General features: G+C 32.3%; 1 protein-coding gene and 1 long non-coding RNA gene across 3 annotated transcripts in view; one reads left to right on the forward strand and one right to left on the reverse strand.

Moving 5' to 3' along the window:
* LOC132721481 (thiosulfate transporter TsuA-like) overlaps nucleotides 1-18,119 on the forward strand; it is a 70,757-nt gene that overhangs the window by 14,497 nt on the left and 38,141 nt on the right. The gene's annotated exons all lie outside the window — the stretch shown is intronic.
* LOC132721480 (uncharacterized) lies at nucleotides 977-5,898 on the reverse strand. The gene is made up of 3 exons (XR_009624466.1): nucleotides 5,269-5,898; nucleotides 3,050-3,161; nucleotides 977-1,989 (listed from the first exon to the last, which is right to left on the reverse strand). It is a non-coding gene; the product is annotated as an uncharacterized LOC132721480 (long non-coding RNA).

The following is an 18,119-nucleotide window of genomic DNA, read 5'->3' on the forward strand; positions in this document are numbered from 1 at the left end:
TTAAAAGAAGATTTTTTTAAGTTTTTACTATATGCATTTTAAAGAAAATTAATGACCCCCTGGGGCAGGACCAATTTTGACCCCGGCCTTTTATTTGAACAAACTTGGTAAACACTCATTAGATGATGTTTCATGCTTAATATCTTAGCTCTAGCTCTTTGGGTTCTTTAAAAGAAGATTTTATAAAGTTTTTACTATATGCACATAGGGAAAAACAAAGACCCCTGGGGCGGGGCCAATTTTGACCCCAGGGCTTTTATTTACAAAAACTTGGTAGACACTCACTAAAGGATGTTTCAAGCCAAATATCTAAGCTCTAGCTCTTAGGGTTTTTTTAAAGATGATATTTAAAGTTTTTTTCTTTCGGTTCCCATTGCAACCAGAGTTCTGCATGGAATTAAATTCTTTGCATAATTTTTAAAGGTGACAGCCAAAGGAACATTCTTGTGAAGTTTGGATGAAATTAGCGTAGTGGTTTATGAGCAGATGTCATTTAAAGTAAAAGTTTACGGCCGCGACGAAAAGGGATCACAAAGCTTGACCTGTCACTTTGTGACAGGTGAGCTAAAAAACTAAGGAATGGAGTTATGGTTCTTTGACACATTGGAAAATTCGAGTCGTTCAAGTTGATGTAGATTCAGTGATAGTTTTGAATAAGCATTTTTAACTTAAGGAATATAATTAAAAAACATGAAGCAAGGCTTAGAGTTATGTTTCTTTGAACATTGCACTTCCTCTTAAAAGTCTCTATCACTTTGTGAAGTTTACATAAAATCCCTTAATACATATCTAGTTATATTCATATTTCGGACAAGAGTGTGAAGGACAAATGTCTTTCCTAAGTACAGACTATGTTTTTTTTCCTTTTATCAACTAAAATCTCAAAAACACCATTAAAAACATATTTCCCCCCATGAGCAACCTTTTTCCCCAAAAGTACAAGTCTGTATGGAATGAAAACACAGATATTTTATCCAGAATCATAGGAGCATAAATTATAATAACATGCTAAATCTCTGTATAGTTCTATATCAGATACCAGTATGATGAACCTTACTTTTGTACCATTTAAGTTATAGCAAAATTCAGCTTTCAGCTTTCATTGACATACAGAAATGGGTCAGCCTTTAGTCCCCTCTTAATGAAAATAGAAGGGGACTAATAACAACAATTTATTCTCATAGTTTCAATTCTCAGGTTTATTACTTATCATTACACCCAGGCAAGCTAAGATACATGTTAAAACCACAGGCACTATATACCACATTTACCCATATATATGCTCATAATACTATATATAAAGAATAAAGGTCCCTAACCAGAGAAAAATATCATGCAAAACAAACAAGAACTGTTCGGGTAAAAATACACCAGATCACTATTTTATCTTTATGGTTGTCTCTAGGAATAATGTATCCTATCATAAACACTTTTAACTTCATCGAAATCCTACAAAATGCTCCAAAATACGAGCAAGTTTCCAAATTTCACTGAAATGTCATTGCATGTCGTTTTCGACGTCCAAGCGATGCATGTTAACAAAGGTGAATTCTGGTCAATTTCTACAAAATCAACGAATAACTGTTAAGATTTCGACATACTTTCTTTAAGGCAACTTGTATACAGTCAAACTGCGATGTTTTTACTTCACAACTGTCCGACGATTAACACTAACAAGCTAATAAATTAAAAATAATTAAGAGCTCTGTTCCAGAAAGTAACCATTTCCTACATTACCGCACTGAATATAAGGTAAAGTAATGATTGTTAAGCGGAAAATCCGAGTTTTAACATTTTCCTTCAACACAATGTTCATGACTGGCCTTTACTATTGACAGGGGATTCAATTCAGACTAGCCCTCTAAAATACTCCAACTAGTCCAAAGTGTTAATGGTGCCTATACAGTTATGATCACTACATCTGGAAACTGGAGATTCCCACCGAGTGTGATGCTTATCTTCATTCGCTTGACAGTGACACATGTCCACCTTAAAAAAAAAGCAATAAAAAATTATATGAAGTGCAATAATTTGCAAAAAAATGCTTATCTTATTTGTCTCTTCTAACATTTATAATGCAGAGCACTAGATTTGTGTGTCTGTCATACAAAATGACTTTCAATAATACTATTTAAATATATTTGAAATACAATTTCTTTAATAAAAATACTCATAGTAATACTAAATTCCTTTTTTGTGATATTTTTTCTGACACATATGTGCAGACAGTACATTGTGTACACCGGTCTTACTGACCTGTGTGAAACCATTCTAAGCATGATGCCAAGAAAAATTTTGGACTTGTGAGAGGCTGTAAATGACCCCAGATTGATCATAAGGTAACGTGTAACCAACGCTGAAAAGCATTTGACTATATCTCAATCCATTGAGAAGTGGCATCACTTTGAAATCAATTTTGATTGAAAAAATCGAGGCAAAGTAGTGATTTTGGGCAATTTTGAGATGTCCCCTCGTTGCCATGGGAAACAGAAAATTTAAGCCTGAGCATGTTGTTGCAAGGGCAATGGTCCAGTCAACATTTGTGCCAAGTTTGATTAGTGTTGAAGCAGTTTTTATAGTATTATAGCAATTTGAACTTGTAACGGGAGACTTTTCAATGGAAACAGCCATTTTCACAAAATGCTCATGAAGTAATGGGTTAAGAAATTTTGCATCTTGATTGGGAAAAATATTTAGTACCATGTACAAAGTTGTTAATCCAACAAATTGTATATCATTCAAAGCATAAAAAATACATAAAAAATACATAAAAAATTGACAATGGAATGTGTTTTTGAACATCATCTGTCTGGTACCATATTGGATTGAAATGGAATGAAGAAAAATTGTCACCTTTGATAACGGAATTTTGACTTATGATTTTTTTCTAAACTTGGAAAAGAAAAAAAGCATATTTGGCATTATTTGCCACTGGGAATGGGTCTGTTAATCTGACCCGTGGTGACACTGGTAAAAATGCATGTTTTCATTCATTTTTTTTGGAAAACAGTTTGGTTTGTGAAATATACATTAAATATTATATAAGTACCTGTTGTTTGTAATAATCTTCTAGTCTTTCTTTAATCTTATACAGTACTTTTTTCTAGCTACATGTACCAGCCTTTCCAAGTGAATATTAAAGTAAATAATCTTTTATTTCCCTGAAAATATCAATTTAGAGATTTTTTTTTCAAAACCATCCAATACTACTCTCTTAGTGTGTGTATATACAGAGACATATAAATACATTTTATGTATTTTAACGTCTCTGGTATATACAATGTATATATGTGTCTATACAATGTATATATATGTTTACACTATAATATGATTGTGTACAGCATGTAATGACATAATTAAAATTTGAAAAATTTATGATAATAAAATATTAATAATATTTCTTCATATTACTCCACAGTATTACCACTAAAATAGAAAATGTTCTATCATTTTATTATGATATCTATTTTTTACATGTAGATTTGTGAAAAAAATGTGAATATCAGCAGTGTCAAAAATTGTTAAATCATATAAAATGTCAAATTAACACTGATAAATTACTTCAACCATGTATTGAGAACAGGTATAGATCATTTCCAACAGTCTTGCTGTTGTGTTGACATTTTCGCGACATGGTTGTGTGTCTGCCTTGTAATCAAGGGGCAGCACGAAATACCCAAATATACCCAAATACACCCAAATATACAAAATATTGCCCAAATATTGCCTAAATATACCCAAATATTGCGGAATTATACTAAAAATAAATGTTTTATACTAAAAAAGTGCTGTTTTAATCATGAATACAATATACACTTTCACTAAGATATAATCAAACATACCCAAATATACATTTTCCTATTATTGTGTTTTGAACCAAAATACAGTATATGTACTCCATTAAAGCTATTTTTTAATAACATGGACATTTGTATATGATATGTAATTTCAACAAAATTACACCTTAAAAATGTAGACAACAAATATCATATCTTGAATTAAAATTGCAAGTACATTCATAAAGAACCTATATTGTAGATAAGCAAATGTCACAACTTTATTTTCTTACAACATCTTTAAAGGGATACTCAGGCAAAATAATGACAAAAATATAAAAATTATCTTCTGTACTCAAATCACCCTAAAATGACATTTGTAAAAGTCCCAGCCTGAATTTCTGTATAAATTCTATATATTTTGGGTTTGAAGCTTGAAAATAACTATGTATGTTGAACGAAATTTAGACGCCAAAGAATCCCCGAATAGTTAAAAAACAAGTCATGTGATTTTAACAAACCCTGGAAGTTACAATAACAGGTGTAGTGGATATTGTATGATTGAAATAAGTCTAAGTAATTGATTTGACATGTTCTTTAACGTTTCCAGAGTACACAGTGACAACTATTGTGAAATCTTAGTGCTCTAACATGACCCACGCGGGTCAAGTTAGGAAAACACCATTTTATTCTTTACATGGAGCAAAGTTGTGTTCCTTTGAGTGTTTAGTCAGGGTTGTCATTAACATTTTTTGAAGAAGGTTTGTTTTGAACTTGAAGAGGTCATTTCTGTCGTTATCATGCATAACAAAGAGTGTTTTCTTAATTTTGAGGCGGCCCATAATGCATTCGAGACAGGCATTTTGGCCTCCTGCCGCCTCTTAATGACAACCCTGTTAGTGTATTTATTTTGAGGACATTTACAGAATAAATAATGAAAAATTCAAAACTAAGAAATGAAAATTTTGCCTGTGTCTCCCTTTAAAACTGCCCATTTCAACGGAATGAATGAAAGCTTTAGCAGGCTAAGTCATATTATTTTATAAATATTTATTTATTTCTCATTATAATCTATATTTTATACAAACAAAAATAAATATTGCTATATTTGGGTATATTTGGGTATATTTGGGTATTTCGTGCCGCCGTAATCAAGAGGTCTGGGGTTAAAATCCCTTTAAGTGCCTGAAGATTTTTCAAGAATGTGCCCCATTTGGTAGAGACGTAACGGCCGTGACAAGACCAAAAAATTGTAGGCGTATATGCCGGTTTTCCTGTAAAGGCAGACATCTGTGTAATATCAATTTGTAAAATCTGTCGGTTTTGCAGTCTAAGTATGATCGAAATGTCTTGGGTACGAAAGACTCGAGATCTCCAAATTACTTCGAAATTATTTACGAAAGTTTTAGTCCTCGGAAACAAATTGGCATCAATAAATAAACATAATATTATTAGTCATCAAATTCATAACATATTTTGCTTTATAACATACCTTATGAGCTTAACAGGCTGATAATTATGCTCGTGAAGTAGGTCGAAAAATATACCGGAAGTTGTCGGATTCATTTAACCTAATTATCGGCTAATTCAGAGACGAATAGATTATCTACATCTCTGGCTAATTCTATTTCAATATCCACTTTGCAATTATAAACTACAAAATTTATCGGATAAATAATGTCTTTTTCAAAAATTCTGGAATATAATACAAAAAAATGTGATGATAAGGCGGATGAGTAAGTTAAATATTGCAAGCCGTCAAGCACTATGACCCAATTAATTTACTATCCCATTCATAGAATTATGTGACCTTTCAAATTATATCCGCTACGTTTCTAATACCGTAATTCAAGCTCAATTGCACATTATTTTCAAAAAATAAATTTCTTGTCTCCACTTCTGTTTGCAATAAATCGAAGTTTTCAGAAATTCAGAGCACTATTTTTCACTCGCGGCGGTTATGCGTCGGTCATGGTCGGGTGATCACTATGAATTCAGCTTAGCTTGATATGTTAGAATACAATATAGCATTTAGAGTGGCGATGAAACGTCACAGCAGTGGGCGTTACCCTGTATGGTTGGAAATTTCGGGTTTGTAAGTGCACTAGTTGGGACTACGTCCCAACTAATAAGCAAACGACTGGAATAAAAAGGAGTGGTACTCGTTTGGGTTTATTGCACATGTATTTAAAAGAAGAGATCCCATCATAGCGTCAAGTTTTAAAGGATTTGAAAGATTATGTATGTCTTGTATAATATTGATATTTACAATGGAATTGAGTTGATCAAAAAAGTGTGATCTTTCATTGTTGTTAGATGGACATTCTAAACATATATGTGTCAATATATCACTTGTTTGAACGTTACATTTTAAACACATCTGGATTTTTAAGTATGATACACTTGCCCATAATTTTGCAATGTACATACACAAAGTCAACTCCTGAGCATTACGTGGTATTTCGTAAATTATAGCAGGTTTAAGGTCCAGATGTAATCTTCTGAAACGAATAAAGTCTTCATCTTCAAAGATATTTTTTCTCCATTCAAAAACTGTAAACGATTTAACAGCTTTTTTAACAATTATTTTCCACATCCATTTAGATGCAAAACGACCACTTTTGGCATAGTTGTATAAGTAATCTGTTAAATTATATTTTCTTAGAATTCTAAATATATCTGGTATGAATCCTTTCTGAATAGTGAAATTTCCATTTATAAACAGCTGTAATCTAAGATCGAAAATTTGTCTTGCCAGTAGATATGTTGGTGTTGTGCATAGTTTTTCGAGAAAAAGTAATTTTCTTTTGTCAATATTTGACTCCATTGATGACCAACCAAGCATACTTAGTGCGATGTCCGTTCTTGTTCTTTGACTGAAATTTTGTATACGTTTGGCACAGAATCTAACAAACTTTTTCTACGATATTTGAATCATTCAATGTCATGCTATTCCATAGTTCACAGCCGTAAAGAGTCGTAGGGAAAACTATTTTTTCAGTCATATTTGCTAGAATCATTGGATTTTATTTCAGAGTCTTCATTTCTTAAGTCCAATATTGAAAATAAGGAACCTCGGCCTTTTGAGCACCTAGTTTCGATTGAATTAGTACATTTTAGTGATGGCACAACATCAATACCGACGTGGCGAGCACTATATACACGTTGTATATTCGTTGATGCTATCCGAATCATCGGTGGTATATGTGGGTTTCTTTTAAAGCTGCATATCAAAATTTGCTTTTTTCTCGATTAAAAAGGAACCTCCATTTACATGAGTATGAATATGCAATATTAAGAGATGACTGTAGAGAATTTGCATCCGGGCAAATAAGAGTAATATCGTCTGCCATTGTAGGCGCGGAGCAGTTTAATTTTCCCACAAAACAACCTATTTTATTGTTTTCTAGTTCATTCAGAAGATCATTTATGTAGATTAAGTAGTAAAAACTTGACAACACTCCTCCCTGTCTTGTTCCTTGGTGCAATAAAAACGCATCTGTGACAGTTCCATTCACATATATCATACTCGTCATTCCGCTGTAGCATTTCATTATTATTCGTAGAGTTTTTGATGGTATGCCGATTTGTTTGAGTTTGTAAAATAGTCCATTGTGCCAGACTGTGTCAAAGGCTGACGAGGTGTCTAGAAGACCAACATATGGTTCTGAACCATTTTCGCAATAATATGACACGGTTTCTCTCAGGACGAATGAAGTTGTTAATGAACCAAGATACTTTTGATAGCCATTTTGTAATTTATTCGGAAATTGCATTTGTGTCTCACATAACCATTTTTGTATTCTGTTCATTTTAACTTTTTCAAACAGTTTATAAATAACTGGTAAAAGTGACACTGGTCTATAACTCGTAACTTTCTTAGAGCACTTTCCTTCTTTCAATACAGGAATGATTATACCTTTTTTAAGATCGCTCGGTATGTATTCGTGCTGTATCATTAGGTTAAAGAACTCCAATAATAGCTTGCATACACCACTCCCTGCATATTTTATATGTTCATTTACAATTTTATCGTGACCTCCACTTTTATTGATTTTCAAAGAATCTATCGCAGTTTGAAGTTCATTCTCTTGCACAGAATTCCCAAATATACTGTCAAATTCAGAGAAACTATTCGAATTAATGAATTCTCTCATTTCAGCATCCACTTTATCTTTAAAATCCTCATCAAATGAATTACTTTCTGTGGGAAGAAATATGTGTTGATAGTGTTTTTTTAAAGGATTCTGCGATATCAATGGGGTTATCTTGAACGCTATTGTCATCAGATATAATTTCTCGAACTATGTTTTGCTTCTTTTTACGTCTTCGATTAACAGTGCGCCAAAAAAGCTTAGAGTCACACTCAGCATGTTTTTCGAGATTTTCATAAAATTGACGATCTACGTCTGAGATAGCTTTTACTTGATCTTGTTTAAATTTCCTTTTAGCATTTTTATAGTTTGTAAAAGAAACACTGCATTTACCACGTGGTTTGCCCTCAGATATCCAAATACGTCTAAGACGTCTCTGTTCACTATGCGCAAACTTAACTTCCGTAGTCCAATATGGCTTTGAGTGTTTGTTAAATTTAAATTTTGGAAGTGTTTTATCAGCTGCACACAGTAATAGATTAACAAGATAAAGGTACATATTGTCTATCAAATTTATAGGGTCACTTCTCACGGCGTTTTCAAGGTAGTCATTGACATCAATATTTGTTATATTTTCGAATTCCCGCTTTTCGTTTTCCGAACATTTGGACCAGTTTGTATTCGGATAAGAACTTTCTTGAAAGCTATACTTAGAAAATTTGATGTTTAATATAGCGTGTATAGGATTATGATCTGAAACATGACAAAGATCATTGTCTATTACTTCACACTTTGCTATCATATTGTCATTAAAATGATTGAATACAACGTAATCAAGTGTCTTTAAGGTAGGTCTAAACGTATGATTACAACCTGCAGTCTTTGCATAAGACATGTTATTTCTGTTAAGAAACTGCTTGAAATATTTATCTCTTTTGTCCGGCTTGTCAATAAATACATCAACATTGAAATCTCCAAAAACATAACATTTCCATCTTTGGAATATTTTTCTGAAATAGTTTCCAAAATGTCAATACAGTCTTTGAATTCATCAAAATCATAATTTACAGATGGTAAGTATACAGAAAATAAGAATGAGGATATTTCATTTGAGTGACATATTTCAATACCAACAATGCGATCGCTAAAATTATGCACTATTTCTTTAATATTAAGGATAACTGTTTTCTATATAAAATAGAGACGCCTCCTTTCCCCAATTTAGTACTTTTCATAGTAGAGTTATCAAATCTACTAACAGATAAATAGTCTGTATGAATGCTATTGAAAAAGTCTTTACAGTGAGGTTTTAATTTATGTTCAGATATAAAGGCTATATCAACATCAAAGATGTCTAACAATTTGCTTAAACTAGCAGAAGAGGACATAGCGCCTCGAACATTCCAAGTTAACGTGTTTATATTTAATTGTTCAGTACTTGAACACATGTCATTAAAAGGTGTTAACAGCAGTACACAAATGATATAGAATGCAAATTTAAACATTTTCATTGTAATAATTTGCCCATTCATTTATTCCATACCACCGACGGCAGTACATTTTTTTCAGCCAAAAGCTTTTATTTTCAATTATACAACCATCTTCTTTATATACAGTAACTTTAGCACTGAGACATTTGCGTTTGCTTTGAAACAAATTAACACTAACTGGTGTTATCCCTCGTTCAGTTAGATATTCTACTAACCCAGCTCTGTTAGAGTCACTACTTATACCACCTACATAATATCGTGATGTTTTTCGTTTAACAACGCTTTCGAATTTCGGTTCACTGTCATAAGCATTCCACGATTTTTCTCGAACATTTTCTTTTGGGTGATAGACGGCTGCTTTTGCATATTGTGTTCCGTTGAATTTATGCTCTGATCTTTCTCTTATAATTGTTTCAATTTTCATGTTTTCATTTGTTTGTGATTTTGAACTGTGTGCTTCAATACTTCCCATGGTGTTGTTAGCAGTGGCACATTGACTGTTTGAATTAATGATAGTATGAAGATTGATATTTGTCTCTTCTTTTCGACTAATATTCTCATTTGGGCTGCTATCAGGATGAGTCACCGTGCTTATATTTTCTTTGACAGCTGCTGAGTATGACTTTACTTTTTGCTTATTGCTACTTGGTGAAGTTATTATTATTGTACTTTGGTTGGCTTTGGAGTTAATCTTTTTGGACTCATGTTTTTCATCATTTGACAATTTGGTTTCTAGAGTGTGTACTTTACGGATTAAATCTGTATTTACACGTGCTTGTACTTCTATGTCTCTTTTACAATTGTTGAGCTCCATCTCTAGACAACCGATTCGAACATCATACGTAGTTATAGTTTTTGTTAAATTGATATTTTCAGTCTTGATATTGAATATCTCACACCGTAAATGCCTAAGTTCTACTTGCAAATCTGCAAGCATTAACTGTGAAGATTTGGAAGTGCTACCGAGGGAAAAGGAGGAGTCACATTCTGCTGCAAATGATGAACTTAAGTCTATTTCCTCTTGTAATTTTATTTTTCATACCAAAGAAAAGGCACTGTAATAAGAATATTTGGCATTTTACAATACATATTGATTAAAATGTGTTTCAATTGAACACTATATAAAGCGATAATGAAAAAGAATAAGTTTTAAGATACTCGCTTTTTGGATCAGTAAACATTTAAATAATATCTAAACTTGAGAACTATAAAGGAAAAGGTAAAGAATGTGTAAATGATATTAAATACACCATTTACCAAGACCATATGATTATTTTTTACATTTTCTTAATACAGACTGAGTGAATATATTATATTTATAACCAAATTTCAACCATGTTTTGGGTAAGGACTAGTATTGCAGTAATCAATGTTTTGACAAATTCTAAAAAAATTTTTTTGAGGATATCCGAAGTGCCACACGGGCCTCTTGACGTCTTATCCCATGGGTTAAGGTCTTACACTAACACTGTGCCTTATATTTCTGTAATAAAAGAGCTTATTATCTTTAAGCACTGTGAATGAATAAATGAATGATGAAGGAAGGATGGAAGGAAGGAAGGAAGGAACGAACGAACGACGAAAGAACGAACGAAAGAACAAACAAATAAACAAATAAATAAATAAAATTGCAATAATGAGGGTTTTTTTTTTAATCCGGATACAAGCGATGTCTTGATAAAACAAAAACTAAGAGCGTACGTATCGTAAATTAATTCGACTTAACAGAGTTCCAGTTATGTTCAAAAAGTCAAATTATAGAAAAAAATATATTAGGTTATATAATGTTAAAAAAATAGTTCGCATGATAAAAATCTGAAATCTCATCCACAACTTAAATATTTTAATAAAAAGTAATTTACAAAGAATAAGACACAATACATCTTAAGTTACAATTTAACGAGGTTTAGATTTCAACTTAAACATACATAGATCTAGTTGATGAAACAAAACAAACAATATTGTAGCCTATATAATTTTCCTTACTTTATATATTTCTTAAAAAGTTGTCGACATATTTAAATATTAAATCAATCCTTTGTATAATAAATAAAAACAATTATTTAAATGTTGAATTTCGTTTTGAATGATTGTATAGTTGCATTTTTTTTAAATAATTGATTAAATAAGTACATTTTTACAAACATTTTATTGCACCATTAAAAATGTTGCTGAGCGCATTTGAGAAAAGTTTTCATTGCGTTCTGTAAAATTTCGTGAACCTAATAAATTGGTACATGTGTATTTTCCAATATTGTAAGGAATATATTATCATATGATATTATATGATATTTTAAATTATATGATTTGAATTACAAATGAATATATGCGCTAAGCACTTTAAATACTTAAAAAAGTATGAAGTTCTTAACCTTAAAGCCCCATTAAACCCCACTAAAATGCTATCATGTTTTTGTATAATATTTCTCATACGTTATATTTTGGTATTTTGATGGCAACAGAATTAAAGTAATAACATGTAATCGAAAATTCATTCATTTAAAAAAAATACACACAGAATATGTAAAGTTTCACTCGAGTTTAGAAACATGCTTTCGATTTAAACATTTTTGAAGCCGTTGTTTCCTTGAGCAAGACGCTTTACCCTAATTGCTCAGTACTGGTTGGTTTGTCAGTTGGTTCCATGGACGTTTTCAAGAGGGAGTGTTCATAAGCTTACATAATCTATATATCTACATGATACGACTCAGCAATTGCTAACTATTACGACACCCAGGCTATAAGCTTTTTCCTTAATAAATTTTGTACAAACTAAAACAATTCCCCCCAAGTTATATATTTTAAAAAAGCCGTTTTCTAACCTGAATGCACGAGGCTTTAAAACAAATTAATAGTGCAAGTACAAAGCAAAGAGATAAATCTTCTATCTGATCGAACACCGATGTAAAATCACGCACAAAAATGCTATCTCGATCAAAGATCAAATCTTGCTCTAGTGTTTTACAACCTATTCGCACATATTGTAAATAATTCAAACTTAAATGAGCCGCGTCACGACAAAACCAACATAATGGGTTTGCGACCAGCATGGATCCAACCAGCCCGAGCATCCGCTCAGTCTGATCAGGATCCATGCTGTTCGCTATCAGTTTCTCTACTTGTAATAGAGTTGGTAAGCGAACAGCATGGATCCTGATCAGACTGCGCGGATGCGCTGGCTTGTCTGGATCCATGCTGGTCGCAAACGTATTATGTTGGTTTTGTCATGGCGCGGCTCATATCAACATGTAAATAATTCAAACTTAAATATCAACATAGTAAAACCCAAAACAAGATTGTGAGCTAGAGAGTGCATATATACCTGGGTCTATCCACGTGGATGATGTAATATTGTTATCTATAATTCCTAACTGTAAAGCAATAAAATATTTTCAAACAGGCAATAAGCATTTTAAAACTTTCAAGAGAAAGTGCACTGCTCGCATATCTCGTTAATTAAAACAGATAACATGGGTCGATCGTAAAAAAACTGCAGCAGCAACAAAACCACGATTGTAGGAGCAACAACAACATACAATCTAAAAACAAAAAAAACAACATAAACCAAAATCCCCATTCCCCCGCCCCCCCCCCCAAAAAAAAAATCAAACAAAACAAAACAAACAAAAATCCAACAACAACAATTTATTGTAAATTATAAAGTTGAAAATCGAACAAAAATAATAATAAATAAATAAAATAAAAATAAATGAAAATAAAAATAAAACGACAACAACAAAAAAGAAAAACAACAAAAAACAACAACAGCAACAAAATCAGCAATCAGCAACTAACCATAAACAGCAACAAAATCAGTTATTTATGATATTACATTCAAACAACACAAGATAATCCTTTGTTTAAAGGTCATCTCTGTAAAAAGACCACGCATGAAAGACCTTAGATTAAAGACCATCAGTAAGATTCCTTTTGTTAATGGTGTAAACGTACCTGCTTTTACAGATCAACCTTTAACACAGACCATGTTTCATATATCTCAAGAATCGTTCGAGCAGATGGATAACGGTGTTGAAATTTTAAATGTTTAAGTTTAAATTTGTTTCAAACATGTCTTTACAGATTACTTGCAGTGTTGACGTATTGTTGAACCCTCAGTCTCCTGGGGGTAACTTATTCTATATGCATGCGACCAATGCAGACCAAGATCAGCCGGTGCGCACGTGCCTTCTGATCATGGTCGGCACAGTTAGTTAGCCATTTAAGTTATAATTTAAATTTTTGAAATTTTTATAAAATAAAATATTGAATGGTAATAATGACCTGGTTTGAAAGCTGGCCAAGTACGTCTAAAATATTAAGCTAGGCAAGTGTAAAAAATCCGTTTGTGGAAAACGTTCCTTGCAATATTTTTTTACACTTTAAAGGAACTCCACTGAGGTCAAAACGTCTAAGATATAAAATTTGAAATTCTTACATAGATCAGCCGGGGGCAATAGGAGGTTTGGAAAAGATAATTAAGAAATGTATTCAAAAATAAAAAAAAATTTTTTTTTTCATATTTGCGTTTATCGTAGCGCGATTTGAGTGAAAAGCGTTGCAACGCTTTTCAATTTTGGGTCATTTTTCAAAATTAAACTATTTAAAAAAAAATAGAGTGAGCAAACGATCTGTAATTTTGCACACAAGTTATTGGTGTATACCTACATCAAATGGAACATTGATATCGAAAAATAATTTTTGGTCCCGTCATATCAAAAAACCTCAGTGGAGTCCCTTTAATGGAAATGTTTTACTAGTATATCACCCCAAAGATAAGAGGAACGACGTTAAAACTCAGCGGAGATTTTTATCAGTATTAAAATTTATATATCAAAGTGACAATATATTACCCTATCTTTATGATTGATCATAGCAGACATATCTTCTTAAACAAGGTAAACCAATATGAATATATACATGTATCTGTTTATATCTATAGTTATTTTTAAAGGCACATTATGCCTCAGAAACGAATAAATCTTTCATTCTCCTATCTTTCTCTATAGTAACGGCAAGCATGACTTTTATGGCGTTTTTATAATAGTGTTAGAGTAATTTGTTGCTTATCATATGAAGAAAGTATCATAATATGAAGAAAGTATCATATGGGGAAAGTTTCATATGAGAAAGTATCATAATATGAAAAAGTAACATATAAAGAAAGTATCATAATATGAGGAAAGCTTTGTAGGAGCACATTTGTCTCGGAGCACATTTGTCTCACGAAGTTTGACCGATGTGTTCGTTAACATTCATATTTGCGACAAATTGGAAATGAGACAGATGTGTTCGACACACAATAGAAAGGACACTCGAATTTGTCTCACATTTTTCCATAAAATTCTTAAAAGGTAATAATTATGCCCATCTGTATACCGGCTACCAGCCATTGTTCTGTGTTTTCTGTATTTATAATACCGTTTTTAAGTGACTTCCAGTTAGTCAAAAACTTCCTTAAAAAAATATCCCTGTTCTGCATGTCATGATGATAATTTCTACAAGTGCGTCATCCAATACCTAAACACATATATGCAGCAAGTCTATTCTTATCGTTATTAATTGTGATACGTTTATATTAAATGCTTAAAGTTTTATAAATGATTTATGGCACTAGAAATATTCTTAGCAAAACAAGGTAGTATCAACGGTGGCATAAAGGGGACATAGAATTTTCTTATTAATTACGTGCGCACACGATAGCTATTACGTGGCTACGCGATACTATTACGTGCGCACGCGGATATGTATTCCGCATTTGGAACCTGACCGGGATCCTCGCATGAATAGTTCGACGCCCCGTGTATGTGTCAAACCTACAGCGGTTAGGGGCATGTGTTTTTTTTTTGGAATCACTCGGCCACGGAGGCCCTTAAATGATCTATGGAAGAAAATAAGAAGACCATTATCACACGTATTTTGTTTTCATCAGAAATATATGTAGAAAAAATAGTCATTTTCCAAGAATTGCGGCTTTCAGATCCGCCATTGAAAAAAGCACTTACAACATGCATGAGTTTCTAAATAATCCGGGTGATGCCATAATTAAGGAATTATCGGGCCACTCAGAATCGGGCGAGACGCGACTTTTCAATGTGACAAGAAGCGAGGCACGATATTGTAACACGAGATCTCGCAATGTCGAAGTATCCCGTACCACGAGATTTCAGAAATGAATATTTTTTTACTTCTTTAGATAGGGCAAGTATGAATTTATTAGTATTCAAATAATGATTTCTGAGGTAGTTAGATGCTTGTAACCCAATGAAAATTCGCGATAAATGTGAAATAATGTGATATAAAAGTAGCAAATTGTAAACATAGTAATTGACTTCAATACAAAATTCTAAATCACTTCAACTGTACAAACTGCAAAAAAGCAGCAGATGAAAAAATGCTTCAGGTAATTAGCCAATGAGAACCTTTTTGGAGCTATAAATGTATACCAAAAATAAAAAAGCTTTTAAGGAATACAAATAAAAGCATTTCTCAGGCATAATGGGTCTTTAAGTGATTCTATGTAGACTATAAAGGGGATACTACTTAGCGGTATATGACCTGGAATCAATTTCTTGTCTCACGTCAACGAACGAGATGCGAAGCGAGACGCGAGATTTCGGCGAGATGCGAAACGAGTTACGATATTATATCATTCAATATCAACCGATTACGGTGTTCTGTTTGGACATAAGTAACATTTTTGTCTCCCTGGACAGCTATGCACAATGGTACAAAGGTGAAATTGAGATGGTACGATGGTAAGATGATTAAAACACGATGACACGATGTTGAAATCACGATGATGCGCTGTCACGATTGAGAAAAAAATATTGCGTTTTCATCATCATGCAATCGCAGTTTCATCATATCGTATCACCGTATTTTCACCATCGTAACATCGTCTTTCACCATAGTACCATCACGTTTTCATCATCGAGCCATCGATGTTTCACAATCGTACAATCGTTTTTTCACCATCGTACCGTTGTGTTTTCACCAACGCACCATCGCGTTTTCATCAACGTACCATCGTGCCATCGCGCAGTCACCATTGTACCATCGTGTACGGGATTTAGTATGTTTCAGTGTACGCCTTTAGGTTAAGCCAATCAATTTCTTGAATTAGAGATATTATAATTAATATTTACTTTAGGTTTTCATAAAGAAAGCATAAGCAAACCTATTGATGATTACACTTGACATGAGGTAATACGGCGAACCTCGATTGTAAAAAAGATTTTCTGCCGTGGGGAAATATGTGACAAATAATTCATAAAAATGACATGAGACAAATGTGCTTTCTTATCCCTTTAAAACACATGAGACAAATGTGCTTTCTTGTCCCTTAAAAAACTTGATCGGAGCACATTTGTCACACAAATGAGTTTTTTGGGGTAGATATTTGAGGTCCCATTTGTCTCATGTGGGACAAATGCGACCTCATCGGTCTTACGTAAGACAAATGTGCTCCAAGACAAATGTGCTCCTACAAAGTTTCATATGAAGAAAGTATCATAATATGAAGAAAGTATCATAATATGAAGAAAGTATCATAATATGAGGACAGTATCATATAAAGAAAGTATCATATGAGGAAAGTTTCATATGAGAAAGTATCATAAAATGAAAAAGTAACATATAAAGAAAGTATCATATTATGAAGAAAGTATCATACTATTAAGAAAGTATCATAATATGAAGAAAGTATAATATGAAGGAAGTATCATATGAAGAAAATATACCATGAAGAATGTATCATATGAAGAAAGTATCATATGAGGAAAGTTTCATATGAAGACAATATAATATGAATAGAGTATAAAATGAAGGAAGTGTCATATGAAGAAAATATCACATGCAGAATGTATCATATGAAGAAAGTATCATATTAAGAAGAACGTATCATATGAAAAAGCACTGTATGTGATATCATTTGTCATAAAAGAAGCAAAAATGTAAACAAAGTATACAGTATTTCGTCTACCATAAACAAAATACTAAATAACTTTAACTGGACTTCAGTTGCCACAAAAGCAACAAAAACAAAAGATGGTTCAGATAATTGGCAGATAAATAACCGTTTGTGACACTATAACAGGTCACCAAAAATAAATAGCTTTTGAAAAAAATCATTTCTAAGGCACAATGGGCCTTTAAAAAAAATATATAGGAATTTACTGATAAACGGATCTTTTCATATGTCTGTCATCTTAAAAACTAGAGGTCGTCTGCTTTGCATAGAGTTTTATAAAATCAACGGACAAAAAACAAATTGTAGACCAAATTAGTACGAATTGTTCATAATGGATTTGGTGAATCAATCTTTTTATCAAGATTATTATCTTATCATCGAAAATCTTATTGAGTAAACGCCCTTTTTGTTTGAAAAAAAACTTTGAAGACATGTTAGAGATATTTTTTCTAGTTTATTTTTTCTAGTTTTAAAGATATCTTTTAGGTCTTAAGATATCGTTGTAATATTTCATTTTGAATATCTCTGCTTTGCAGTGTTGACTGATTTTGACGTAAATAAGCGGGTCGTGAAAATATTTTTTTTTCTGTTTTCATCGGACGACATTGCTATTTTTATTCCAAAATGTGTGCAGCTCTCAATTAACTTAAATATTTTATGGGAATGAAATAGCTCAACATTAGCCTTTTACATTTTCCCCTTTAAAATTAACAAAACATCAATTCAAAAAAAAGAAAGAACAACAACAACAATAATAATAATAATAATAATAATAATAGATAAATTAATA

Source organism: Ruditapes philippinarum, unplaced genomic scaffold (genome assembly GCF_026571515.1).
Source record: "Ruditapes philippinarum isolate M1 unplaced genomic scaffold, ASM2657151v2 ctg227_1_1_1_1, whole genome shotgun sequence".
Taxonomy (NCBI): Eukaryota; Metazoa; Mollusca; class Bivalvia; order Venerida; family Veneridae; genus Ruditapes; species Ruditapes philippinarum.